We start from the raw sequence: 27,114 nt of genomic DNA, 5'->3' as shown, positions 1-27,114 counted from the left end.
GCAATAGAAGATACTACTCAAAATCAGTTTTTTTTTGGCACTTCAGAGTACAAATATTATTCATTCTTAAACTTGTGATCAATACCAAACTGTAAGATCACTCCACTGTCGTACGGTAGTGGCAAAGGAAGAGCTACTTCACTGGGAAACATGATGACATTTTAACACCTGAATAAAATATGTATGATGACTGTGCACAGCAAATCGCATGTAGTCATTAAAAATTCAAGTAGTGGCTTGTATTGTGGATGAGGTTTTGAAGATGACCAAAAGGAAAATGTCTGGCATTGGTCAGATGGTAGTTACCAATATTTTGGGAAAAGGAAACCACTTTCAGAGAAATTTTTCTTGATAACATATTCCACAGTTGACATGGTGGACAATACATTCCTGGTAAATTTTATAAGGTCAGGGGCATTGCTCTGCCCCTAGCATTCAGGAAGAAACTGTCGGATGGTAGTATAAGGACGGGAATGCAGTCACAACCAACCACATTCACCTCCTTTTTACCTTCAGGATGTTGCCCACAGATCCTCAGACTGGTTTTTTTTTTTTCTTTTCCTTGGGTTCTGTGGTGGCTGCTCAACAGTCATGTAGAACACCCAGCTCCTGAGGACAGGTAGCATCTCACCTAAGGTAAGCGGCTACAAAGAGGTGTGTGTGGAACTGGCGTCTTACCTTCTCTTTTATACCCTTACTCAAAGGAAACATTAGCAAACTGTCACTTGCTGGAGCGGTTTGCAAGCAGGGTGTTTTAGATGATTGAGTATCTTGTCTATAATCTAGCTCTTTTTGGATTATGAGATGCTACACCTACCCTCTCTCTAGCAAGGGGAAAAAGGGACTGACAGTAAACAGACCTGTTGGTTATCTTCAGCTTTATTGTCCCCAACAATATGAGTTCATCCAAGCCTATCTTTGAATTAATGATGTTACCTTCCATTTATTTGAAGGCCTAAAAGTTTGGCAGTTGAACATCACACATGTTCAACAGATCAGAGGATTTGTTCTTCTTCCTTTACTTTTATGTGACCAGGAAAGAGGCTCCGGGTGAGGGGAACTACCAGTCAGTTCAGAGATTTGCTAAAAATCTTCCCACCAAGGAGTAAGTCTGCCATATATAAAGATCAAGGTTTGTGTAGGAACAAATGAAACATTTTTAAAGCAAACTCATATTTTTCTTGGCATACAAACCTTAGGTCTTGATAAATGGCCCACCTATAGCCATCCCTCATTATGCTTCCTGGGCCAAAAGGTGAAGTGAATGCATACCATCTGGATGGGAGGGATTCCTCCCCATCCATTGATAGCCAACTATGTGCCAATATCCATCTTGTTTTAAGTTAAACAGCCGGCTCCAGGCTGTGATGAAAGTAAATCCCGTATTTATAGACCTCGGGTTGTGTGTTTAGAAACGTTACTCAAAATTTTGTAATTTTTCATTCAAAAATGAATGTGAAGTAGAATTTAAATAGCAGTAGCAATGAGATTTGGCTTTAGAAACTTTTAAATATTTTGTTTTGTATGAAAAATGTTCTTATAATAAACTGAAATTAAAGAAACATTAAAAAGCCTTCTCCCTCTCGGAAATTAAATTAACTCCTGAGGAAGTGGGGGCGACATTACATAATAAATCAGGTTAAGAAAAAGACTGAACACTGCGTGGCGTGGTCCTTGACCACTTTTCACCTGATATACGCACGCGTTGCCAGATCTCACAAGATTCCTTGCTGTCATCTGCGATTTAACTGGATCCAGCTAGGCGCTAGAAAAAATTATTTGTCATTTTATCAAATTATTGCTTACAAGTTCAGTAATTTACATGGATTGCATGCAGTATATAAATGTGTTTATTTTCTTGATAATCAGGAAATGTTACATCTTGTTCTTTCATGTCATTTTCCTGCTAACTTAACTTTGTGTCATTGTTACAGCTTAATTATTCTTATTTAGTAGACCAAATCATTTTTAGTTATCAAAAGAATTATCAGAGGTCAAATCAACATCTGGCACCATATCATGGGAAGAGCCGGCACTCATGCCAAGCTGTAACTTTTGATTTCTTTTTAGATTTCCTGAGTACTGTAATTTTGTTAGTTACACACTTTTTCTACTAGAGATATTAATATGTTAGTTATGCTACAAACATTAGGAAATCTGTTTCATAAGCACCCAAATTTATACACCTGATACAGTAGAGGAGATGGTCTGGCAATAATCACATGAAAATTTTATTATTAAATCGTCATTCTTTAAATTTATGTTATAGTTATATGGTAAAAGCTGTGTGTCATATCTCTGTTGGCTAGTGATGGCAAAAAGGAAAGTGAACTCCGACTAACTGCCAGTATGTAGGCATTTATGGCCAACTACCCATTGGTAAGCATAGTTAGTGGGTAAAGTAAAGCTCATGATGTCAGCCAATAGCGCTGAGTACTGTATGGTAAATCCTGATAAGACATGATGAGTTGAGGTCCTATGTATGTGCAGTTTTTTTTCCAAGAAGGATTTTGTAGGTCGGTTTGATTAAAATATCTTACTATATCTGGCCATGGTGCTGTAGTTGTTTATCATGAGGATAAAAGTAGATAAAATTACATAGACCTGGTTGCTCCTGGCTGTTCCTGTTTGTCAAGGGGCTAGACTAATATGTATATGGTATATTCAAGAATGCACTCTATTCCATGTTTATAAACAACTTGAAAACCTACAAGTCAGTTTCATAGATAAACCTTAACTTAAAGTGTATCATCTTGTACTCATGCTGAAATACATTGTTGATATCAGTAGACCGTCATCACTGGCTATCTTTAAGGTTCAGTGCTTAGGTACAATGGCACATCCACTTAAAGGACCTCAGACTACCTGATTTCATTACTTAACAGACATGCTTGATTAAGATAAAAATATAAATATTTCATACTTACTGAAGTAATCCAGTAAGTATGTTGTTAGCATTATTGAACAATGGATCAAACATGTTCAATGGGACAACCATTCATTCTATCTGGATGAACCTGGAAAGTATGGCAGAGGTGAAGGATGGTGGACAAATACACAAGTGACACTCGCCCAATTAAACCTATAAGTGTGGGTCTTTTATTTTTTCACGATAAGTGACTCTTCATTAATTTCTCTCTCTCTCTCTCTCTCTCTCTCTCTCTCTCTCTCTCTCTCTCTCTCTCTCTCTCTCTCTCTCTCTCTCTCTCTCTCTCTCTCTCTCCAGTTCCAAAACACACTGGCTTGACTCTGATCACTTGTTAGATGACTGTCATTTCTTAAGTACTAGATATTGTGGTTAACATTTGCAGAGAAGGAAGTTTTTTATTTTTATGAATAGAACAGTTTTCAAAGATGTCTGTATCAAGACAAACTATTTACTTTGCAAAAAGAGTGCTTCTCTGAGCAATGGCCTACCCTAGTACCAGGTATTTTGTCTTTTAACAACTTTTTATTTTTTGTCTGTAATCAGTAGTTTGGCTCTGTTTAGAGAAGTGGCAGTTTAGAATAAGCAAAAAATATAATTTTTCAACATATTTTTGATAATATAAACATAATTTTCAGAAATATTCGCAAATTGCTGATTGCAGATTGTTTGTTATTTTATGCTACTGTGCTTTATTTTTTACAGCTACTAGGAGAAGGAGAGGAAGATGATGATAAACCAATAGGCCTAAAAAAAGGCACCGGGTTTTGGACCTTTGATTTTTACCAACAGTTTTTCGATGTTGAAGCAAACAAGTTGGGGATAGAATCCTATGGTCAATGGTGCCTAAACCTAAACCTGGTGTTAGCTATTTACAGTCATATATAAGACCAAATCCAGATCTCTATGGTAAGTATTAAAAGCATAATAGTGTTTTGAGCCAGTTTAATTTTGCTGCTAGTGCTTAACCCATTAGTATCATATAGTAGTGCTGGAATAGTGAATGAATTATAAGTTTTTTTTTTATATATATAATTCTTGTTCACTACATTAAAAGAAATTTATTTGTTTATCCAGAAGTAGGTTAAACATAATGATAAAATGACAAGAAGTTTTATGTCACACATTTCTAAATACTTTAAATATTAATTCTTGAGTTTTAAATTTTTTATCTTATTACAATGCTTTCACTCATGCAAATTGTTTTAGTTTATCCTGTCTGTATCATGACAATATTGTGCATACAATTCCTAGTACATAGTATACTCTGTGTATGCATTTTTTTTTGTGCTAGAGGTAGATAGACTAAATCTTCCAAGATTCATTCACTTGGTTTCGTTTTTGATGAATCATAGTATGGTGATTCTTTTATTTTCCGTTGTAGTATTTTTGAAGATGGCACAAAATATTACAGTATTATCTCCCTCTTTCAAAAAATAATGTATAGCATGGCATTTTTCAGCTTTACAATGGTTGCTTGCGTGTGTGTGATATTTTGTGCTTTAATTAATGTTTAAATACAAATGATGTAATTTTCTTGCCAATTTATTTTTTATGTTACTGTGTAGCAATCATCTTATGTATCATTTCCTTGTCTCTCCCTGTTATGTTTAGAGGACCAAGTTTTTCTGTTTTATTTCTCATATTCGGGCTCAGTCTGCACACATATTGTTGCATCAAACATAGATGCCAAAATAGTTCCCTTGCGTACACAGTTTTTTTTATTATTTTACTGGTTTCCAGCTGGCGCTAGATTTTATCCTATTGTTAAGACCCACCAGGTTTGTTAGTTATTGAAAAATACAAATTGATTAAAAAAATTAGCAAATTTTGCCAGCAATACAGTATTTTCTTACTTATTGATGGTGTCTCTATATGCTTTTTCATAGTGGTTTTAGTACTTGTTTCAGTCCCTAGTTTGCTAAGGCAGTGTTGATTAGCTTTTTGGTAGCTTCCTAACCATCAGCCATGACCATGTTACTGTCTTTGGCCATAGGTTGGCTGCAGTAAAAGTTGGTTTCTACCATGGCTGATATGTTAATGATAAGTTTCTAGTTGCCATGAGCACAAGGTCAAGTGCATCCATGGCAGTTCAGGAATATCAGGCATAACTATCCATAGTTACTTGGCCCAATAATATTTGACTGGCTGTTTTACATCTGACTCTTGACTACATTGCTGTAATGCTAGTGGGACCAAAACACTTTGATGGACCTTCTCAGATTTTGTAATAGGATTTGTGGCACAACTTGTAGACAGGTGACTGGGTAGTGCACACGGATTAATTGCAGACTAAAGGAGTATCATGCAGAATGTATGAGTTCCAGACATCCATCTTCTTAGTAACAGTTTTCTGATACTCTTTGTCATTTGATTATTTTATTATGCTTGAGTCATTCCTTAAGAACCAAGCTTCCATGGCCCTTATTTTACTTGATATTTCACTCTTCTTTTTGTGTGATGGGTACCAGGGCTGTTAGACGGATCTTTTCAAATGGTGTCGACTGGATTTAATAAATTCCAGATTTGTGATGCATAATGTACCTTAGCTAATGCCCAGACTGCCCAGTGATGGTTTCTAAGTAGCCATTTTGTTTGACAAATAAGATGCTGATTTATTTATACAGGATACCACTCATGATGGATAGAATTACTGCCACAAGTAAAGTTAAAATATGTAGAATTAGTGTTTGCAACTTATGGAACATTAATATTTCTTTTAACATTTAGAATTGTATATGGATGGTATAAGTAACTGAGATTTCATATTTCCAAATAAAGTTATTTTACATTCAGGCTTTTCCATCAGTGTCCAGTGCAGTTCATACTTTCTATCCTCCACCAAATTCAAAGCATAATACAAATATGGAAAATCATTTAATATGTCTATCATATCTATTTGTTAGTGTATTTGATTGCAATTTATGTTTGTTATGCTTCTTTAAGCATTTAAATAAAATGATGAAGACATCAGCAATAGTATTCTTTCTTGATTTTTCTTCACCATAATATAATAATAATAATAAGAAGGATTAGTTTTTCCAGACCTTTGAGCCTTATATAGACTTCTCGGGTGCTGGATTTCTTCAATACAAGAGTTACAGAATGTATATGTATGTCTTTTGCTATATCAGTAGTATTTAGGACAATATTGTGTTATGTGATGCAAGTAACTCAGCTTTTATGGTTTTCAGGTCCATTTTGGATATGCATGACCCTTACCTTCACCACTGCTATCACAGGTATTTCTTAGATTCTGCATTTTATCTTTGTAGTTATTTTTTTTTTGAGTTTATTTTTGAATTGATTTCACTGGCAAAATTAATGAGATGTTCATGCACACTATCATTTTAATTTAAATTTTACATTCTTTCTGGGATACCAATTGGTAGGTAGTGCTTATTTGAAAATTTTAGTCAAAAGGAAATTGTTTCTTCACTTTAGGTACTCCGTTTATGACCACTATTTTTTGTTTTTTATTGCTTTTTGTAGCAAGAAATAAGTGACCCATGATTTTTTTTCTAAGAGGATAATTTTTGATGTTGTTATATTGTCTTTTAATGTATACCATATAATTACAGGGAATCTGGCTAATTACCTAGGGACTAGACCTGAGGAATCCTATGTGTGGAGATATGATTTTCACAAAGGTAAATATGATGCAAAAGCTTTTCCAGTATACTGTACATATTTGTAGATTGAAAACTTATTGATTCACGTGGCAATGTGCATGTTTTCAGTTCTCCATTAACTAAAAAAGCTCAAAAGATTTCAGTAGACACATCTTTCGTAGTAGCTCTTCTTTCAAACTTCAAGGGAAAAATACTAAGTTCCCTTGCATCGGAGACAAACCCAAATCCCCCATTACTCTGTTTCTGTTTTTGGTCAGTCATGATCTGTTAGGGTGAGGATTGTTTCACAAAAAACATTTTATATGATGAGCCCACAATCAGGATCTTCATAAATCCAAGACCAATTATTCCCAATTCAAAGGAAAGTTGTCTAATGGCTTGGAGTACCATACGTGTCCTCATGGATCCTGCTGCCATTGGGTAGCATAGAACCTCATTTTTCAAATGTCTAGCATATTGGTAACCAGGCTTCTATCTTCCTAAATCACAATACCCATTACTAACAACATAGCGTGTTTGTGCATCTGCATAAATCCCCAGACCCTCCATTTCCTTAGAAAGAAAAGCTGATGATTTTTATTTCCTGATCAGTTACGATGCATCCATGTATAATCTTCCCACATCCCTTGTGAATCTGATTCCATGTGTGTGTGTGTGTGTAAGATGTCTTTGGATATTGTTCAGGATTGCATTATCATTATTCATTAACTCATATCATTGTTCACTCTAAATCTTCCTTGGAGTTATATGGTAGGCTATTTTCTAATGCATACTAATGTATGTTTTATATCCTTAGTGTTTTTCTTTGTTTCCATGAATGAAGATGATTTTGGATGAATTGGGAAAGGAGAAAAAATAGTTTGTAAGAGAAGTAATATGAGAGTAGAAGGTTTTTAAAGACCAATGTTTATATCCAGAAAATCATAGACAGAGGTTTAAGTGGAAGACCTAGACCAGATGGAAATTCATACAAAATACTTTCATTGCAAAAGCACTTCACTCAAATATTTTGGGGCTCAAGGTAAAATTTCTTGATCTCCAGAGTTGGTGCTTGTAACTATGATTGTTGGTTTTATCTGAAACTCTTGTAAATAGTAACAAGTCAAAGGTCGATTTTTAATCCTGGGGTTTGATGCCCTGACTTTATTTATTGTCGAACATTCCACATGCGCAAGGCATGGCAGTACAGTAATACCTCAGTCTTCCAATCGAGTTAGGAAATTCACAATAGCGCGACCTTTTCATTGGAACCTAACTAATTATCATACATGAGTATTTCACTGACACTTGAATGCAAAGGGCAACATTTTCAAATCTTTGGAGAAACCCCAAAAGGTGTTTGTTAAGTTTTTATGTAATTTATAATTGTTCATGACACTTACCTGCCAGATATATATATATAGCTGTATTCTCTGACGACCGACAGAATTTCGAAACTCCCGGCAAACGCAGTGGTCGGCTAGGTGGTTAGTACCCATTCCCGCCGCTGGGAGGCGAATACCAGGAACCATTCCCATTTTCTATTCAGATTTTCTTCTGTCGCCGGTCGGTAAACAATGTTTACAGACCTCCGCCTAGGATTTTGAAAACCCCATTGTCACTTGAGTATTTGAATTGTCTTTTGGTTTTTGGACTTGGCTTAGTGATTTGGCATACGCTATTGTGGTTTTGGATTTTGATTTTGCTTTTTGATTTTTCTTAGAATTGAGATGTCTGGATCTAGTTTCTACTAGTTTCAGAGTGTATGGTGTAGAAGAATGTAAGGTGAGGCTACCAAAAGCCTCGGTAGATCCTCACACGATGTGTGTGCAATTGTAGAGGGCATGTTTGCTTGTTGGATGATAGGTGCAAAGAATGTGAAGTGTTAACTAATGTCGAATGGAAGGCGTATGAATCTTGACATTCGTAGACTTGAGCGTGACAGAATTAGGAGGTCTTCCTTGAGGAGTGCTTCTGTTAAAAGTCAAAGTGATAAAGTTGGTTGCCTCAATCTAACATAAATGTAGAACATGTTACGCATAACCCTATAATTTCACCTTCAGATAAGGAAGTGATCGTTACCGAAGGGAATGCCCTTTCTACCATTTTGAATCGATTCGGAACCTTGAATCGAAAATGAGAGTGCTACAATTCAATGTGCAAAAGTGTAGTGATAATGTTAGTGACCCTAGTGATGTGGAGGGGGCATCAGATCGGTCCTATAATGCCTCCAGGTTGAGACCTCTGGTCGGACTCCAGAACACAGGGAATGGACATGTCGAAGGCCGAAGGAGGGTTACGGGAATTAAACACCGGTCTGGGTCCCTCGGCAGATCCTGAAGACGCATCCAGGGCTGCCAAAGATCGTGCGCAAGCTCGAAATCTTGAAGGAATGCTTCTCTTCCTCCGAGACGTCCTCACCTCACCGTGGGTGGGAATCTCGGAAGGCCTCTCCAATTGAGACTGGTAAGGAAGACGTAAGACGTCGCACTGGCGGCCATCGTCTTTCTCGCCCTCTTAGGAAAGGGCTTACGGAAGAGGACGCAGCCTCTCCAATTGAGAGTGGTAAGGAAGACGTAAGACGTCGCACTGGCGGCCGTCGTCTTTCTCGCCCTCTTAGGAAAGGTCTGACGGAAGAGGACGCTTCATCGGGAGATCGAGAGTGTCCTCCGCCTCGATTTACGCTTCGTCTTCTCCGGAAGACTTCGGAGACAGTATCCCACACAAGAGATTCAGGACGCTTTCTGAGTGTCCTGGTTCGAGTCCGGAGAGAAGAAGAAGGCGTTCCCCCTCGCCCATCTTCTTCTCAAAGGTTCATTCCATCATATGGTTCTTCACCATCAAAAAAGACCCTCGTAGCGATTCGTCAACAGTTGGATGCGTTTTTTCGCCAAGAAAGAAGAAAGATCGCGTAGTCGTAAAAAAGATCTATGGCTACCGTCAAGAAATCTAGACATTCTCCTGCGGCTTCTCTTCGTTCTTCGTCATCTTCTGATTCGTCGCCTTCTAGACCTCATCGACTCAATCAGGAACGCGCAAGCAGTCCTGCTGATAGAGTCTCTAGAAGTATGGCGAAAGAGAAGAGACAATAGGTGTCACACAGGCGGAGGCCGTCGTCTTTTCCAAGAGTCGAAGAACGTTCAGAAGGATCGCTCAGAAATAGAATTGGAAGGAATTGATCTTGGCTTATAGGAAGAGAGTATTCAACAGAAGAAACGCCTTGCCTAATCAGGACGCTCGTAAGGACGCTTCTGGGACGCTCGGTGTCGTAAACGTCGGCTGGATAGACTTCAAACTCACGATATTAGTTCAGAAGAAGGATATGAGGAACGCTTTTGAGGACGCGAGGCGTATTGCAACTCAAGAACCGTTTTAAAGGAGCATTTACACGACGTCCATCAACGTCAGGACGCAATGAGGATGCTTTTGATTTTTTTTTTTTTTTTTTTTTTTTTTTTTGACGCCGAGGTGTAGTGCTAATAAGACGCTCGTCGTCCTTCATATCAGGATGCTTTCCAGGACGCTTTCCAGGACGCCAAATGAGGACGCTTTCCAGGACGCAAAATAGAGGACGCTTTCCAGGACGCTAGGCGTCCGATGCATAAAGTCACCTTGGGAAGAAAAGAACAGGTCGCTAGTCAGAAGGATAAGCGCCATATGCTTCAAGGTAGTAGAAAACTACAATGGTGCTCGTCAAGAGAAATCGTATGACGTTAGTTTGGAAAATTCGGAGAGAAAGTCAAGGTTAGGAGAAACATAGCGGCTCTCCTCTTCAAAATTGATTTCAAGCGCAAGACCTACGTTTCGAAAGGGAGTGAAACTTCGGTTTCTTCTCGTTCAATTCAGGATAACCTATGTCTCCATTAGAAGAGAAATCGTCAAGCGAGCCTGTCTCAGAAGAGGAGGAGGATCCTACAACCTCATCCTCTGTGGATTATAAGACTTTAACTCGTCTTTTAAAAGATTTGTTTCCCGAGAAGTTTCGAGCTCCAGTTCCTCTCTCCACCTTCGCAACTAACCTCTTCGAAGGCAAGGAAGACTCCAAATTTTGTTAAAATGGCCACCTCACTCTCAACTAAAAAGGGCTTCGTTTTAAAAGAATCCACGATTGGATGGAATCCCAAAAAGACAAAGGGCAAGACTTCTTTTGCACTTCCCCCCACAAGGCTTAGTGGAAGATCAGGGAAGTGGTATGAGACAGAAGAGGAAGCAGTTTTAAGAATCTCTGCTTCTGCACAAGTGGATTTCGCCAACTTAGTGGAGGCACCTAGAAGATCTTACCTGGCATCAGCAAAAGTTTCTTGGACAATGTCAGAGATAGATCACCATCTCAAAGGCCTTTACAAAACTCTAGAAGTTTTTAACTTTCTAGATTGGTGTTTGGGCATCTTGGATGTGCAGTTTAGAAGCCCAGATTCTATTTCATTAGAGGGACTTAGTGAGTATTTTGTCATGTATGGACAGAGCAGTAAGAGATGGCTCCGACGAACTGGCATCACATTTTGCGTCGGGAGTCCTGAAGAAACGCGCACTTTTCTGTAGCTTCACAGCTAAGTCAGTGTCGCCTGCACAAAAAGCAGAATTGTGTTCGCTCCCTTTTCTGCTCATCTTTTTCCACAATCGATGGTAAAGGATTTGTCAGTAAATCTCCAAGAACGAGCGACGCAGGACTTATTGTCTCGGTCTTCGAAACGTCCTACTGATCAGATATCTTCAAGAACCACGCAAGCTTCTAGGAAGAATTATAAGCCCTTTCGTGGAAGAGCCTCTTCGAGAGCTGCTGCTCGAGGGAGGAGTTTCCCTAGGGGCAGAGCCCCCTCAAAAACCAGGGGAAAGAAATGGACTTTTCGGCCCTCCAGGCACCAGTCAGGGCGAGACTCGCTCTTTTCGCGGAAGCATGGAGGATAAGAGGGGGGGGCGAACTCTTGGTCACTCGAATGTAAGTGATCGAGAAAGGTTACAAGATCCCGTTTCTATCGAAACCTCCATTAAGCATAGAGCCAATAGACCTTTCGCCCTCTTATCAGGATTCGAAGCAACAGATCTTATTAGACCTTTTGGATCAAATGTTGGAAAAGAGAGCAGTAGAAAGAGTTGTATCACGGAACTCTCCAGGCTTCTACAACAGGCTTTTCCTTGTTCCGAAGCACTCGGGAGGATGGAGACCTGTCCTAGACGTAAGCAGGCTGAATCTTTTTGTAAGGAAAATAAAATTCAAGATGGAAACTGCACAGTCTGTTTTAGCTTCCCTGAGACCAGGAGATTGGATGGTGTCCTTGGATCTCCAAGACGCCTATTTCCATGTTCGAGCCACCCTCGGTCCAGGAAGTTCCTCAGATTCGTTTCTGAAAGGACAGGTCTTCCAATTCAGAGCTCTCTGTTTCGGGCTGAGTACAGCCCTATGATATTCACGCTTGATGCGAAATGTAGCAAGATGGCTCATCTCTCGAAGATAAGAGTCTCACTCTACTTAGACGATTGGCTGATCCGGTCACGTCAAAGGAAAAGTGCCTGGAGGACCTACACAGACATTACAGCTGACGAAGGACCTAGGCCTTCTGGTCAACTTCGAGAAGTCCCATCTAATTCCCACACAGTCCATCGTGTATCTGGGGATTCAGATGGATTCAGTGGCTTTTCAAGCATTTCCATCCATAGAACGTCAGCTAAAATGCTTAGAGAAGTAGCGGTCTTCTTAGAGAAGGAAATATGCTCGGCGAGGGAATGGATGAGTCTGCTGGGACCATTTCCTCGCTGGAGAAATTTGTTCTCTGGAAGGCTGCACCTCAGACAGCTTTCAGTTTTCCTAGCAGACAACTGGAAGAACAAGAAAGACCTAGACGAGATTTTGAGAATCCCTCAATCGATCAAAGAGCATTTGAAGTGGTGGTCCGATCCCGTCAAGCTATTGGAAGGGATGTCCCTCAAAGTTCTGAGCCCAGACTAGTGTCCAGGCCTCTGGAGAGGGGAAACAGAGGTCCTGGCACATAAACCTCAAGGAGCTAGAAGCGATTCGTTTTGGCGCTTCAATGCTTCGAGTCAAGGATTGTGGGACGAATTGTACAAGTCAACTCGGACAACACCATGGCGCTCGCGTATATCAAAAAAACAGGGAGGAACTCTATCTCGGTCCCTGTTCAGGATAACGAGGGAAATCTTACTTGGGCGAAGCTAAGAAATATAACGATTTCTAAACAAGATTCGTTTCAGGACAGCAGAACGTTCGTGCGGATCTCCTAAAGCCGTCAAACATCAAATGCTTCCAAAACGAATGGACTCTCCATCCAGAGATTTGCAAAAGAGTTATGGAAACTTTGGGGACGTCCACTGGTAGACCTCTTCGCGACAGCGGAAAAACGAAGGAGGCTTCCTATTTACTGCTCTCCGGTTCTGGACCCAGGAGCAGTAGCAATAGACGCCATGCTTTGGAATTGGAAGGGGATGGATTTCTCTACGCCTTTCCTCCATCAAACTCCTGGGAGAGGTATAAGGAAGGTGTTTGCGGCGTCGGAAGGAGCAAGAATGACGTTGATCGCCCCTTTTGGCCTGCAAGCGACTGGTTCACAGAGGCCATGTCATTTCTGGTAGATTTCCCAAGGACACTTCCAGAAAAAATCGATCTACTCAGACAGCCCCACTTCGAGAGGTATCACGGAAACCTCTGCTCTGAGTCTGACTGCATTCAGACTATCCAAAAGTTGGCCAGAGCGAGAGGGTTTTTCAAGATCGGTGGTAAGAGCTATGCCAACGCTAGAAGAACATCTTCTCAAGCTGTACCAATCGAAGTGGGCTGTCTTTAGAAGTTGGGTGTAGAAGGAAAAAATATTTCTCCATCCACAACCTCTGTGAGCCAGATTGCTGATTTCCTCCTACATCTTAGAAATATAGACAAACTTTCAGTGTCCAACGATTAAAGGCTACAAAAGTATGCTGATCAACGGTCTTCCGACACAGAGGCTTGGATTTATCAAATGATAAGGATCTTCACGACCTATTGAGGTCCTTTGAAACCTCAAAATCTCCACGAGACAAGATTCCCTCATGGAACTTGGATGTGTCTTAAAGTTTTTAATGTGCAGCCCCATTTGAGCCTATGCATACTGCCTCTTTGAAAGATGTAACTAGGAAAGCTATTTTCCTAACCGCTCTGGCAACAGCTAAGAGGGTTAGCGAAATCCAAGCTATGAATAAAACATGTGGGTTTCAGAGAACACAATGCGGTGTGTTCGCTGAGCCCCTCGTTCTAGCTAAGAACGAAAACCCATCCAACCCTGGCCTAAAAGCTTTGCTTTGATATCAAGGGGTTATCAGAGTTCGTGGACGAGAGCCAGGAAGGAAGAGAGTTTTGTACCCTGTCAGAGCTCTCAAATTTTATCTGGAAAAGACCAAACAATGTAGAGGCCCATCAGACAACCTGTGGTGTTCGGTCAAGAGGCCGGAATTACCAATGTCTAAGAACGCACTGGCGTTCTTCTTGAGAAAAACACCATCAGGGAAGCTCATTCGTCTGCACGGATGGTGATCTTAAACTGCTAAAAGTTAATGCTCACGAAGTTTAGAGCGGTAGCTACTTCGCGGTTGGCTTTTCAGAAAAATATGGCACTCAGTGATATCCTGGGTGCCACATTTTGGCGAAGCAACTCTGTGTTCGCTTCACACTACCTCAGAGATGTGAAGGCGACATATGAGAATTGCTACTCGCCTTGGACCAATACATTTCCGAGCGGATACAGTATTGGGGACGAGAAGCAATACGAACCCCAATTCCTTTAGAAAATATGGATGTGTGTGATTTTAATTATGGGTTGTTTTTTATGGTTGTAGGGTTGGCCGCTTGAGGCGGTCTTCCCTTTAATTAGCCTGAAAGTTATGGGACTAACTTTAGTTGGGCTAGGTTAGGTGGTATTTATTATGCTTCGTTGTCTTCAGTATGGTCAATATGGTCTAGTCACATTGTGGTCACGCTCCCGTTGGACAGATCATCTAGAACTATCCAGCTATACAGGTCACTACCTTGCTGGAAATTCTAGTTAAGCAGAAGCAGGCTTGGGTGACAGTAATCACGAAGTCGGCTATGCTAACAGGTAAGGAACCAAAATGTCAATCATGCATGTGAAAGTTTCCAAAATCCTTCTATTCTGTCCCTTCCCACCTCCAATGGTGGGATTCAGCTATATATATATCTGGCAGGTAAGTGTCATGAACAAAAAACTGATATTGTCATGATACAATAAAGTTTGTTCATTTACTTACCTGACAGATATATATAATCAAGTACCCACCACCTCCCCTCAGGGGACAGTGGTTAGAGAAAAATCTGAATAGAAAATGGGAATGGTTCCTGGTATCCGCCTACAGCGGCGGGAATGGGTACTAAACCACCTAGCCGACCACTGCGTTTGGCGGGAGTTTCGAAATTCTGTCTTTTTTTTTTTTTTTGTTTAGTCGTCAGAGAATACAGCTATATATATATATATATCTGTCAGGTAAGTATGAACAAAACTTTATTGTATCATGACAATATCATATTTTCAAGCTTTTATGTGTAAATTAAATAATAAAATAATAATCCTCCTCTCTCTCTCTCTCTCTCTCTCTCTCTCTCTCTCTCTCTCTCTCTCTCTCTCTCTCTCTCTCTCTCTCTCTCTCTCTCTCAACGATGGCGTAGATAATTTTTAATTGATCTGTTTTTACCATTTATCTTCTAAAACTGTAAATTGCCTGTTCTAAAACAGGCACATAACTAAGAGGTTGTATTGGTCCAAATAAAAAGCAACTGTTTGTTCATGAAAAGGAATTTCAGAAACAAAGAGAAAGAGACAGTAAAAAGAATTTCTTAAAGAAAGTGGTTGAGAAGACTTCTAAAAATTGATTGGTCGGTCGGAAGGGGAAAGAATAGAGAATTATATTGTACATATGTAATCTTCACACTCCTATATTTTTTACCAAGCATTTATTTCTTTTTTTATGGGTAATGTATTTAAGCTAACTTTTTTAAATGAAATAACACCGTAACTTTAATTTCATTTAAAAGTTAGCTTAATATTTAGGGTTTGGGAGCATGATTAGGGTCATACTAGTGTTCAGACTCTAGAAGTAAGCATTTATTAGCATTTTTGGAGAGACCGCGCCAAACTTATGCAAAAATTCCCCATTACTCGAGGGGGTCTGGAAACCTAACCTCGCGTAAGTTTGTAGTATTACTGTAGTGCAGTGGACCCCCTGTATTCGTGGAGGATGGGTACCACACCCCTTTGCAAATAGCTAAAATCCACGAATATTTAAAACCCTCTAAAAACGCTATTATGAACTGCCCACCTTTTGATAGTTAGAAAAATTATAAGAAATGCTTATACCTGAGTAATTAATAGTTATCACAAAAAGTGCATTTAGTACCATATGGTGATATGAAAATACAGTAATTTGTGAATGTTCTCAGTGAAAAATACTGTGAATAGGTGAATTTTCCGCAAATAATGGGTAATATATGGCCCATAGAAAAATCTGCAAATAGGCGAATCCACGAATCGTGAGTCTGTGAATAGCAGGGGTCAACTATAGTTATGACTTGAACATCAGTGGATAGTCTCTTGCGTGTCACTTTCTCATAGTTGTATTAAGTGGAGATCTTTCATATCCACAATTGATCCTGATCCCCTTCTTTGCCTCGAGAGCAAATGTGCCTCTCTGTCAAACTCTTGGTTGGGACTATGGAAACACCTTCCAAAGGAAGTCATGCAATTGGAACTTCAGAAGTTGAAGTGAATGTTTAATACATTACTACCCTAATACTATTCTCCTTGCATTTTAATGTTTGTTACTACTTATTTATTGTTTTTTTTGGTAAGTGGGGTCTCTTCTTTCGTATTTACCCATTACCTCATGTTACTTCTTCTTAATGAACACTATAGTCTTGGAAGCCAGAATTTCAAGTCAATGACCCCTGTGGGCTTGTTCCATATTAGTATGTTTCATCTTTTGAATAATAATAATAATAACTAATAATAATAATAATAATAATAATACTGTGGTTTCCCCATATTCATGTTCTCTGGATTCGACGGAATCACGCATTTGAGGATTTCTCTCTCTGGAACATATCCCCCCCCATTATTTGCAGGAAAAATTTGTCTATTCGCAGTATTTTCTATGAGAAATATCCACAAATTAATTTTTTTTTTTTTTTATCAATTTCATCATAAAATGCACTTTTGTGATAAAACTTAAAAACCAAGTATAAATATTTTTAGTGGGTTTTTCTTGAGTTTTAACTAACAAAATAGGTTGTTTTAAGCGTTTTTGTAGGGGTTCCAACTACTCACTGGTTCTGACTATTCGCTGGGGTGTCTGGTACGCATCCCCTGTGAATACGGGGAACCACTGTAATAATAATTTTGTAGCATCTTCTTCAGAAGTTATATGCTTCTCTATGTTGTTTTTCAGTTACGTTAGCTGCAACTGCAATATTCTCGTATGCTTGTTGGTACCACTTGCCATGTGGGGAGTTCTGGTGTGGCAGGGTCTCGTGCAAAAATCTCTCTTCTGGAACTTCTATGCATATATGGTTACTCATTAGCCATATTTGTCCCAGTTTCGGTAAGCCTGAGAATGTTAGGTAGTCTCTTGAAATCAAAAGAGATGTGAATGTTCTAATAAGTATAAATTGATCTTTTTTCTTTTATTATTCAGTCAGAAGAAGTAAATTATGTATTACTTCCTACATTTTTAAATAGTATTGTGCTGTAGAACCATCTTAAAATCGGTGTTGTTAAACAGAAACCATACCCATGCTTCATCCATTTATATGGAAACTTGAAATTTATTTATATTTTAAAAAAGGGGAATCTTTTAGTTTGTAAGTTTGTCACAATAGAGAAGAGTCAGTTTCAAAGAAATCAGAGTAATAAAAAACCATTCTTGAAAAGTTGCTAAATTTTATTCGCAATGGCGGGCGTATAGAGTAAATTAGTGTTGACATTAGTAGACTGCTTGCTGAGAAGGAAAAGGATTCTTGCTAACCTTATTCAGTTGTTATAACATTTATTTGAGATTGTGTTGAGATTTTTCTGCTTAATTCCTTAAATTTTCAAAGATTATATATTCGAGACATATTTGAGAGATTTATATAGAACCTGTTTTCATACATTGGAGTTTTTTAGAATCTTGCATGGGAAGGAAAATCTCAACATCAGTTTCATTTTCCATTCAGGGCTTTCAGAGGAAAGTTTCCTAAAATATAGAAAATTTGAGAAGTTAAGTGAGATTATTGGTTTCATTTACTAATGGGCTTTTTGAGAAAAGTTTATCTTAAATATTGAAAAATTGAATAGTTAAGTGAGATTACTGTTGTCATTTTAATACATTTACAGATGTACTTATGTATGTAAATAAGGGTGAAAAACACAAATGCAGCATAAGGATTTACACTGAAAAGTCCATCTAGTAACTGCATTCAGTAGCAGATCTCATATATAGGATTAATTTAATCATGCTAAATGAATATTACAAATGTGAAAATGAAAAAAATGCAGGCTAGTAAATTATATGTTGCTCTCTGCCCATATGTAATTGAAATAGACAGCAGTGGAATGAAGGTGAGTTGATTCACAAATAGTTGTTCATTAAACCAAGATTAAATTAGTCTTAAAACTTTTGTAATGAAAATCATTACCAACATTAATACTTGCTATATTTATTTTTCCAGATATTATGGATTGTACCACAGCCATGGTTTAAATGGGTGTCTTGCTATTGTTGCACCAGTTCTCAGTGGCAGTGTGCTTGTACGGACTGTTTGGCCATCCTTATCACATGATGCAAAGCAGGTTGCTATTGGCATAGCTGTATTCATTTTGGTTCTGCATGCGACTCTGGCACTAGGTTCATGGTAAGCTAGAAATTCTTGTGATAACCCAGATCATGTTTTTGAGTCAGTTGAATGTAAATGAAGATATTACAGTATATATAATAGTATTTGTTTAGTTTACATTACCATTTGTATTACTTGAAAGAATTTTGTGGGTTAAAACCGGACCTGTAATGTAGTCATAGCATCTGAGGCCATTTTTTTTTCACTCAGCATATTAAGGGGGCCGGCCGGCTAATGCCATTTTTGTACATGAACTTTCCTGTCAGATATATACTTAGCTTACGTCTCTGACGATCCGACAGAATTCAAAACTTGCGGCACACGCGACAGGTAGGTCAGGTGATCTACCATACCCGCCGCTGGGGGTGGGGCGGGTGTATGAACCAATTCCCGTTTTCTAGTCAGATTTTCTCTGTCGCTGGAACCGACTACACCTGTTGTGGGTTCCTCCCGATAGTTTAATTCACTTTCTCGCTGCCTTGGATTGTTTTGGACTGACTTTTGGTGAAGTACCGGATCTTTTTGGCTTGGCATACGCTGTTTGTGGACTGTTATTGATTTCTCTTTGCATTTTTCTCAAAATGTCTAATTTGGAAGTTAAAAAATCTGCTGTATTTAGAGTGTTCTGTGAGTGCTTGTAAGGTGAGGCTACCGAAAGCTTTGGTAGATCCTCACACTGTATGTATGAATTGTAGGGGAATGATTGTTCTTTTATTGAACCCTTGTAAGGAATGTGAGGGGTTGAATGAAGAAGAATGGAAGTCTCTTTCTTCCTACTTGAGGAAGTTGGAGAAAGATAGGGTTCGGAAGGCTTCGTTCATAAGCTCTAGTAGGTCTCGCCTTAGCGAGCTAGAGGTAGATAACCCTGTGGTAGAATTAGAACCTCCTTTACCTGTTTCAGCACCTGCTCCCTGCGTCGAACCGAAGATACGTCTTCGGAGGTGGTCGCTATGAAAGCCACGATTCGTAGCATGGAGCTTAAGATCCGCTCCTTGGAAGGTAAGAGTGACAGTGCTAGTGATTTGTGCAGTGTCCCCCCCAGTCAGTGGAGGGGGTCGTCTGACCGGCTCCATAATGCTTCCAGGCCTAGACCTCTTCCAAAACTCCCAGTCCCAGTGGAGGAAGAAAGTCGAAAGCCACAGGAAGGTTAGGGAGAACCCCCACCGGTCAGGCATCCCTTCGGCAGGTACTGAGTACGTTCCCAGGCTGCCTCAGATCGCGCCAAGAAGGAAGTGCTACGTCAGTGCTTCTCTTTTGTTGCCTTCGCCTTCTCCGAAGCGCGGATGGAGCTCCTCGGAAGCCTCGCGCCCTTTGAAGAGAGCCTGGAAGGCACCCAGCGCCCTTCCCTCCAGCCCGGAATTCTTTGCGGAAGAGCCTTCTTTGGATGTTAAGAGACCCAGGAGATATCAAGATGACTCTTCTCCTCGTTTGCCTCGCTCCCTTCCCGGAAGAGGAACCTGAGAGGTCCCCCGCGTTGGATTCTAGCGGGTCTGCAAGCGCAGATTTCGGCTCTGGCTGACTCCTTGGCAGGGAGTTCTCGTCGTAAGAAGGATGTCTCTCTCCCTATTAAGAAGTCCAGGCGCCCCTCTCCCGACTTACGCTCTTCTTCGGAGGTTGCTCTCTCTCCCGAGCAAGTGGATTCTCGCGTGAGGCGCTCCTCCTCCTGGCAGGCTCCCTTCCTCGTCCAGGCGCCAGTCGCCTGGCAGGCCCGCTCATGTTGACATCCTCTCAACTTTGGATAAGCGCTAAGCGCCTCATAGGCGCTCGTCCCCTGACAGACGCGTTTCTTCAGTTAGGCGCTCTTTGCTTGACGGGCGTCAGTCTCCTTGCAAGCGCGCCTCTCCCAGCAGGCGCTCTCCTCGTGTCAGGCGCCAAGAACCTGGCAGGCACTACTCCCCAAGTAGGCGCTCTTCTCCAGGCAGCCGCTCTCCTCTTGACAGGCGCCAAGAGCCTCGAGGACGCCCTCCTCATGGGAGGAAGTATTCTCCGGATAGGCGCTCTCGGAAGCTTTTGCTTCCCCTGACAGGCGTCAGACTTCTCCCAGACGCGCCTCCCAGGATAGGCGCACTTCTACTTATAAGACCGCCTACCCTGCTAACGATCTTTGTTGTTCTTCGTTTGAAGAAGAACAGGAAGCATCGGACGAAGACTCGGCCAAAGATTCTTCAGTTTCTTCCTATAAGAAGCTTGCTGACTTGCTTCTCCAAGAATTTGGAGATGCCCTTACTCCTGCCACTCCTCCTTCGCCGCTCTCCTTGTTCTCTATCTCCAAAATGGCTAAGGTCTCAGCGTACGTAGGATGGAACAACCATCACCATGAAGAAGGCACTGAGAGGTTTTTGGTGAATGCTTTCTGTCCAAAGAAGAAAAAGGAAAGACAGTTTTTGCCTTCCCTCCTTCCAAACTGACAGGAAGGTTAGGATTTTGGTACAAGTCGGGAGAACCTTTGGGCCTGAGTCTTACCTCCTCTGCGGACTCGGACTTCTCTTCATTGGTGGATTCCTCTAGACACTCTGCCCTTTTTCTGCGAAGACTACGTGGGGGATGAATGAGCTTGACCACCTTTTGAAGGAATGTTCCGAGTCCTGGAAGTCTTTAACTTCCTAGATTGGTCCTTAGGAGTGTTAGCCAGAAGGACTCAGACTCCGGATGCCCTTTCGCCTGAAGATCTCCATAGTGTGTTAACATGTATGGATAAGGCAGTGAGAGATGGCTCGAGTGAAGTTGCTTCGCTTTTTTTAGAGCAGGAGTCATTAAGAAGAGGGCAGTGTACTGTTCTTTCCTCACGAAGTCAGTTTTCACACGCTCAGAGATCCTCGCTTTTGTACGCACAGCTCTCGCCTGTGCTCTTCCCGAAGAAGATTATTCAGGATATCTCGAGCGCTCTCTCGGCAAAGGCGACCCAAGACATGCTTGCACAGTCGGCAAGGAAACCTCATACGGCCTTCCCGGCTAAGGCCAAGAAAGAGACTCCCTCGATGCAGGAGCCCTTTTGAGGGGGCCCTCCTTCCAGATCTTCTAGAGTTAGAGGAGCAAGACCCTTTAAGAGAGGGAAAACCTTCTCTAGATCTATCAGATCTAAGAGATAGAATGCAAGTCCTCCAGACAACAGTAGGCGCCAGACTGCTAAGATTTGCCGATGTCTGGGCCCAGAAAGGGGCGGACACCTGGTCCCTCTCGATTATCCAGAAGGGATACCTCATTCCTTTCGCATCAAGGCCGCCCTTGACAACAACTCCGAGGGAGTTGTGGCCAGGTACAAGGACCCCATCATGAGCCAAGCCCTTGCTCTAGCGGTAGATCAAATGCTAGAGGAGGAGGCTATAGAACTAGTGAACGATCCTCTTTCTGCGGGATTCTACAACCGCCTCTTCCTATAGTTCCGAAAGCTTCAGGAGGATGGAGACCGGTTCTGGATGTAAGCGCCCTGAACTTCTTTGTGGAAAAGAGGAAGTTCTCCACGGAGACGACGTCTTCAGTATTGGCTGCTCTTCGTCCAGGGGACTGGATGGTGTCCCTGGATCTACAGGACGCTTACTTCCATGTGCCGATCCATCCTTCTTCAAGGAAGTAGCTGAGGTTCATGATGAAAGGGAAGATATTCCAATTCAGGCCTTGTGCTTCGCCCTCTCGACAGCCCCTCAGGTTTTCATGGGCTTATGAAAAAATGTAGAGCAGTGGCTACATTGGAGGGAGTGAGGATATCCCTCTTATCTAGACGACTGGCTGATCAGAGCCAAGTCAAAGGAACGTTGTCTGAGGACCTACAAAAGACACTTACCATGGCAAGTTCGCTGGGACTTTTGGTAGACATCCAGAAATCTCAGTTAATCCCCAGTCAAGAACGTATTTATCTGGGGATTCGGATAGTTTCTCGGGATTTTTGGGCGTATCCTTCCCGGAAAGGATAGCTCGAGGCCCCGAGAAAGTCACAACCTTTCTAGAGAAAGATGCATGCACAGCGAGGGAGTGGATGAGTCTGCTGGGGACACTCTCCTCGGAGCAATTCGTTTCTCTAGGAAGGTTGCACCTGAGACCGCTCCAGTTCCTTTTGCACCAGAACTGGCATCGTCGCTCCCAGGATCTAGAGTTCTCCTTCAATATCACAAGGGAGATCAAGAAGGAGCTTTGTGGTGGGCAGATCCTATCAGATTGTGGAAGGTCTGTCCCTGCAAATCCTGAACCCCAACCTAGTTGTTGTTCTCCGACGCTCGGAAGCAGGTTGGGGGTGACGCTCGGATCAAAGGAAGTGTCAGGCACCTGGGAGGGGGAACAGGTTGCCTGGCATATCAACAAGAAGGAGCTGATGGTGGTTTGGCTGACCTTGAAAAGCCTTCGAGTCCCATGTCCGAGATGCAGTAGTTCACATCAACTCGGACAACAACACAGCCCTGGCGTACATCAGGAAGCAGGGGGGGGACGCACTCCTTCTCCCTGTACAAAACAGCAAGGAACCTTCTGCTGTGGTCGGAGGTAAGGAGGATCAGACTTCTCACCAGATTCGTACAGGGAGAAAGGAATGTAAGGGCCGACCTCCTGAGCAGGAAAAATCAAGTCCTACCTACAGAGTGGACTCTTCACTCAGATGTTTGCCAGGATCTGTGGAGACTGTGGGGCAGACCTCATCTAGACCTCTTTGCCACTTCCAGGAACGCGAGAATAGACATTTACTGCTCCCCAATCTCAGATCAAGGGCAGTAGCAGTAGATGCCTTTCTCCTAGATTGGAAGGGTCTAGACCTGTACGCTTTTCCTCCTTCAAGATACTGGGGAGAAACCTAAAGAAATTCGCTGCCTCAGAATCGGCAAGAATGACGCTGATAGCTCTGTTCTGGCCCACAGAGGTACTGGAATGGTTGGTGGACCTTCCAAGATCCCTGCCACAAAGGATCGATTTGCTCAGACAACACTTCGACAGATTTCACAAAAACCTCCCCGCTCTCAATCTGACTGGGTTCAGACTGTCCAAAATCTTGTCAGAGCGAGAGGGTTTTCTTCTAAGGTTGCAAAGGCTATTGCCACAGCAAGATCATCTACCCTGCACGTCTACCAGTCGAAGTGGGACGTCTTTCTTCGTTGGTGCAGGAATCAGAAGTTTTCCTCGTCCAGTACCTCTGTAACCCAAATCGCCGAATTCCTCTTTTTCCTTATTGGGAAAAGTGCGGTCTGGCAGTTTCTATTATCAACTGTTACCACAGCATGCTAGCCGCAGTGTTCAGGCACAGAGACCTGAACATTTCAGCAACAAAGACATTCATGATCTGATAAGGTCTTTTGAAACCACCAAGAAAGTTTCTTCTTGGACTCCAAGCTGGAATCTTGATGTTGGTTCTTCTTTTTCTGAGGTCCTCAAGGTTGAGCCTCCTCAGTCAGCTTCTTTTAGAGATCTAACAAAGAAGTCCCTGTTCCTCATGGCTTTAGCATCCGCCAAGAGGATGACGTGAACTACAAGCCTTAGAAGGAAGAGTAGGATTCAAAGGAGAGTCAGTGATTTGTTCCTTCCTTCCTTCATTCTTAGCCAAGAATGAGAACCCTCCAATCCATGGCCCAGGAGTTTTGAGGTTCAAGGCTTATCTGCCCTTGTAGGGGGAAGAAGCAGAGAGGACACTTTGCCCCGTTAAAAGTCTAAAGTTTTATCTTCATAGGAAGGAAAAACTTAAGGGCAATATGGATAACCTCTGGTGTTCTGTTAGAGATCCCAGTAGGCCATTGTCGAAGAATGCCCTGGCATTCTTTATAAGAAGCCTTGTGAAAGAAGCCCATGTTGCATGTGATGAGGAACAATTCAAGCTCCTTAAGGTCAAGGCTCATGAGGTGAGGGCTATTGCCACGTCCTTGGCTTTCAATAAGAATATGTCTTTGCAGAACCTTATGAAAGCAACCTTTTGGAGATGCAACTCTGTCTTCGCTAACCACTACTTAAGAGACGTTAAAATCACGTATGACAAGTGTTTCGCGTTAGGACCATACGTATCGGCGGATTCGGTGCTGGGCCAGGGAGCTGAAACATATCCTTTTTTAGTTTAGTGTTATTTTTGGTATTATGTTTTTACAGTTGTATGAAAGAAGGATGCGGGTAGGCATCTCTTTCATGTCTTAGATCTAACACTGGGTTAGATTGGTTAGGTGATCGGGTTGTATTTGAGCTCCTTGCAATAGTAGTGGACAGGTTCTGTCATGTAAGTGGACAAAACCCCTTTGACAAGATCCTACTTGGATTCTACCATGTAACTGGATAAGAAATCCCTTTGGTAGACCCAAAGAGTCTTTCAGCAATAGGTCACGCCCTCGCTGTAGCTCTTCAGGCAATGCAGACTAATAGACAGTAACCATGAAGTCTTCTGCCTAAACAGGTAAGAACCAAGGTTTTTATATCCTACAATATGTTTTGTTTCCCTTCTCTGTTATTTAGCTGTCTCTTACCCTCCACCAAGGGTGCCAATCAGCTAAGTATATATCTAACAGGAAAGTTTCATGTACAAAAATGATATTGTTAGTATAACAATAAAGTTTTGTACATACTTACCTGGCAGATAGTATATACGATTGATGGCCCGCCCAGCCTCCCCTCAGGAGACAGGTGGAAGAGAAAATCTGACTAGAAAACGGGATTGGTTCATACACCGCCACCCAGCAGCGGCGGTAAGGTAGATCACCTGACCTACCTGTCGCGTGTGCCACGAGTTTTGAATTCTGTCGGGACATCAGAGACGTAAGCTAAGTACAGTGGGCCCCCCGTATTCGTGTTCTCCGGATTCGCGGACTCACACATTCGCGGATTTCTCTCGGAAACGTTTCCCCACATTATTCGCGGAAAATTCACGCATTCGCGGTATTTTCCTATGAGAAATATCCACAAATTCCTGGTGTTTTTTTTGATCAATTCATCATAAAATGCACTTTTTTGTGATGAAACTATTAAAAAAACCAAGTATGAACATTTTTAGTGGTTTTTCTTGAGTTTTGACTAACAAAATAGGCTGTTTTTCAGCGTTTTTATAGGGGTTCCAAACATTTGCGGGTTCTAACTATTCATGGGTGGGTCTGGTACGCATCCCCGCGAATACGGAGGGACCACTGTATATATCTGCCAGGTAAGTACGTATGTACAAAACTTTATTGTATACTAACAATATCATTTTTTAAGGACAGGACTTTGATATTCATACCTAATAAGGTGACTTGGGACATCTCCAAACAAAACCGCATATGATTTTCGCCTCTGACCATCGGTTTTGTGACGCCAGGGATCGATTTATTCCGAAAATAACCATTTTTCAAATTCTATCTCCTCCCTTGATATGTAAATATTAAGACCTAGGATTACTACCATATTTAGACCTGATGTCGACCTCCAATCGAATGGGGAGTTTTTTTTCTAAAAGTAATTTTATTTTTTTTGCTAGATATGAAATTTTTCAATATGGTAAAAAAATAAAACCCTATAAATCAGGAGAAAAACATTTATAAAAAAAGATGAAACAAAATTGGAAAAAAGGGCTCTATTTGATTGTTCTATAATGTCTTTCTGAGTTATATACCAAATTCCAATGTTATAGCTTTAAAACTAAGGGAGAAGATAGATTTTGAAGGTCAATAATATATAGTTTTTGAGATACGGGCGTTCAAAGTTTTCTTTGTATTTCTATAAATAAAGACAGTGTTAATAAATAATGATTATTATGAATGTATATTTCCTTTTTGTGTATAATAAACCAAACTATTTTATTTATCATAATTTAATCATAAATGATGATCCCTTTGCTCATATATCGTAGCCTGGGGCACTGCTTGAGGCAAGATGGGGCACTCCTTCCTATGCAACTCTCTCTCTCTCCCCTTCACTAACTCGGCTTATTACAGCGGAATTTCTTCTTCTGTAGTTAGCGAGATGTTTTCCTTGTATTTTCCTCTTTGGCATGATGAAATTCTTGCCGAAACAGAGATAAACAAACGTAAATGCAAGAGAATGTCAGAGGTGAAACTCGAAGGTGTACTCTCTTTTTACAAAGACAATTTAATAAATCATGATTTTTATGCATGACACTTACCTGGCAGGTATATATATAGCTTATCCTCTTGACGCACTGGCAGAATTTCAAAACTCGCGGCAACCACTAGTACACTGGTAGTTCAGGTGATGGCCACCCCGTTCCCGTGGCGCTGGTACTTGGAACTATTCCCGTTTTCCTCAGATTTTCTCTGCCAGCCGAACCGGCAACATCGTTGTTGGTTCCTCTGTTAGAATTTCCTGCTCGTTGACTGACTTTTTGGATATTGGTATCGTATTCACGAAGTTAGAGTGGCAATCGCATTTGTTTGGATTTTGGTTTAGTATGTCTGATTCAGAAGTATGTTTAGAGTTTGTGTGAAAGAAGGGTGTAAGGTGAGACTGCCGAAATCATCAGTAGATCCACATACTATTTGTAAGAAGTGTCGGGAGTTCGTATGTACGTGGGACAATAGGTGCAATGAATGTCAGTGTCTGAATGAGAAAGAGTGGAAGGCTCTTATGAAGTATGTTGAGAGATTAGAAAAAGATCGGGTAGAAGATCTGTATCTAGGAGTGAGAGATCGGGATCTTCGAGTAAGCCCTTTGAATGAATCTTTGCATGTGTCTTCTCCAGCTCATTCACATGTAGACGTAGCACTTCCCCTCAGGTTTCTCCTTGCGCCCGTTGCTGTATCTGAGGATACTACTGATCCACA

At 41.2% G+C, this 27,114-nt stretch overlaps 1 pseudogene; it reads left to right on the top strand.

Moving 5' to 3' along the window:
* The window catches only part of LOC135215876 (protein YIPF1-like), a 29,753-nt pseudogene extending 5,248 nt beyond the window's left edge, over positions 1 to 24,505 (top strand).
* Positions 24,506 to 27,114: the final 2,609 nt, after the last annotated feature.

Source organism: Macrobrachium nipponense, chromosome 5 (assembly GCF_015104395.2).
Source record: "Macrobrachium nipponense isolate FS-2020 chromosome 5, ASM1510439v2, whole genome shotgun sequence".
Lineage (NCBI taxonomy): Eukaryota > Metazoa > Arthropoda > Malacostraca > Decapoda > Palaemonidae > Macrobrachium > Macrobrachium nipponense.
This window is presented reverse-complemented; position numbering and strand designations above follow the sequence as displayed.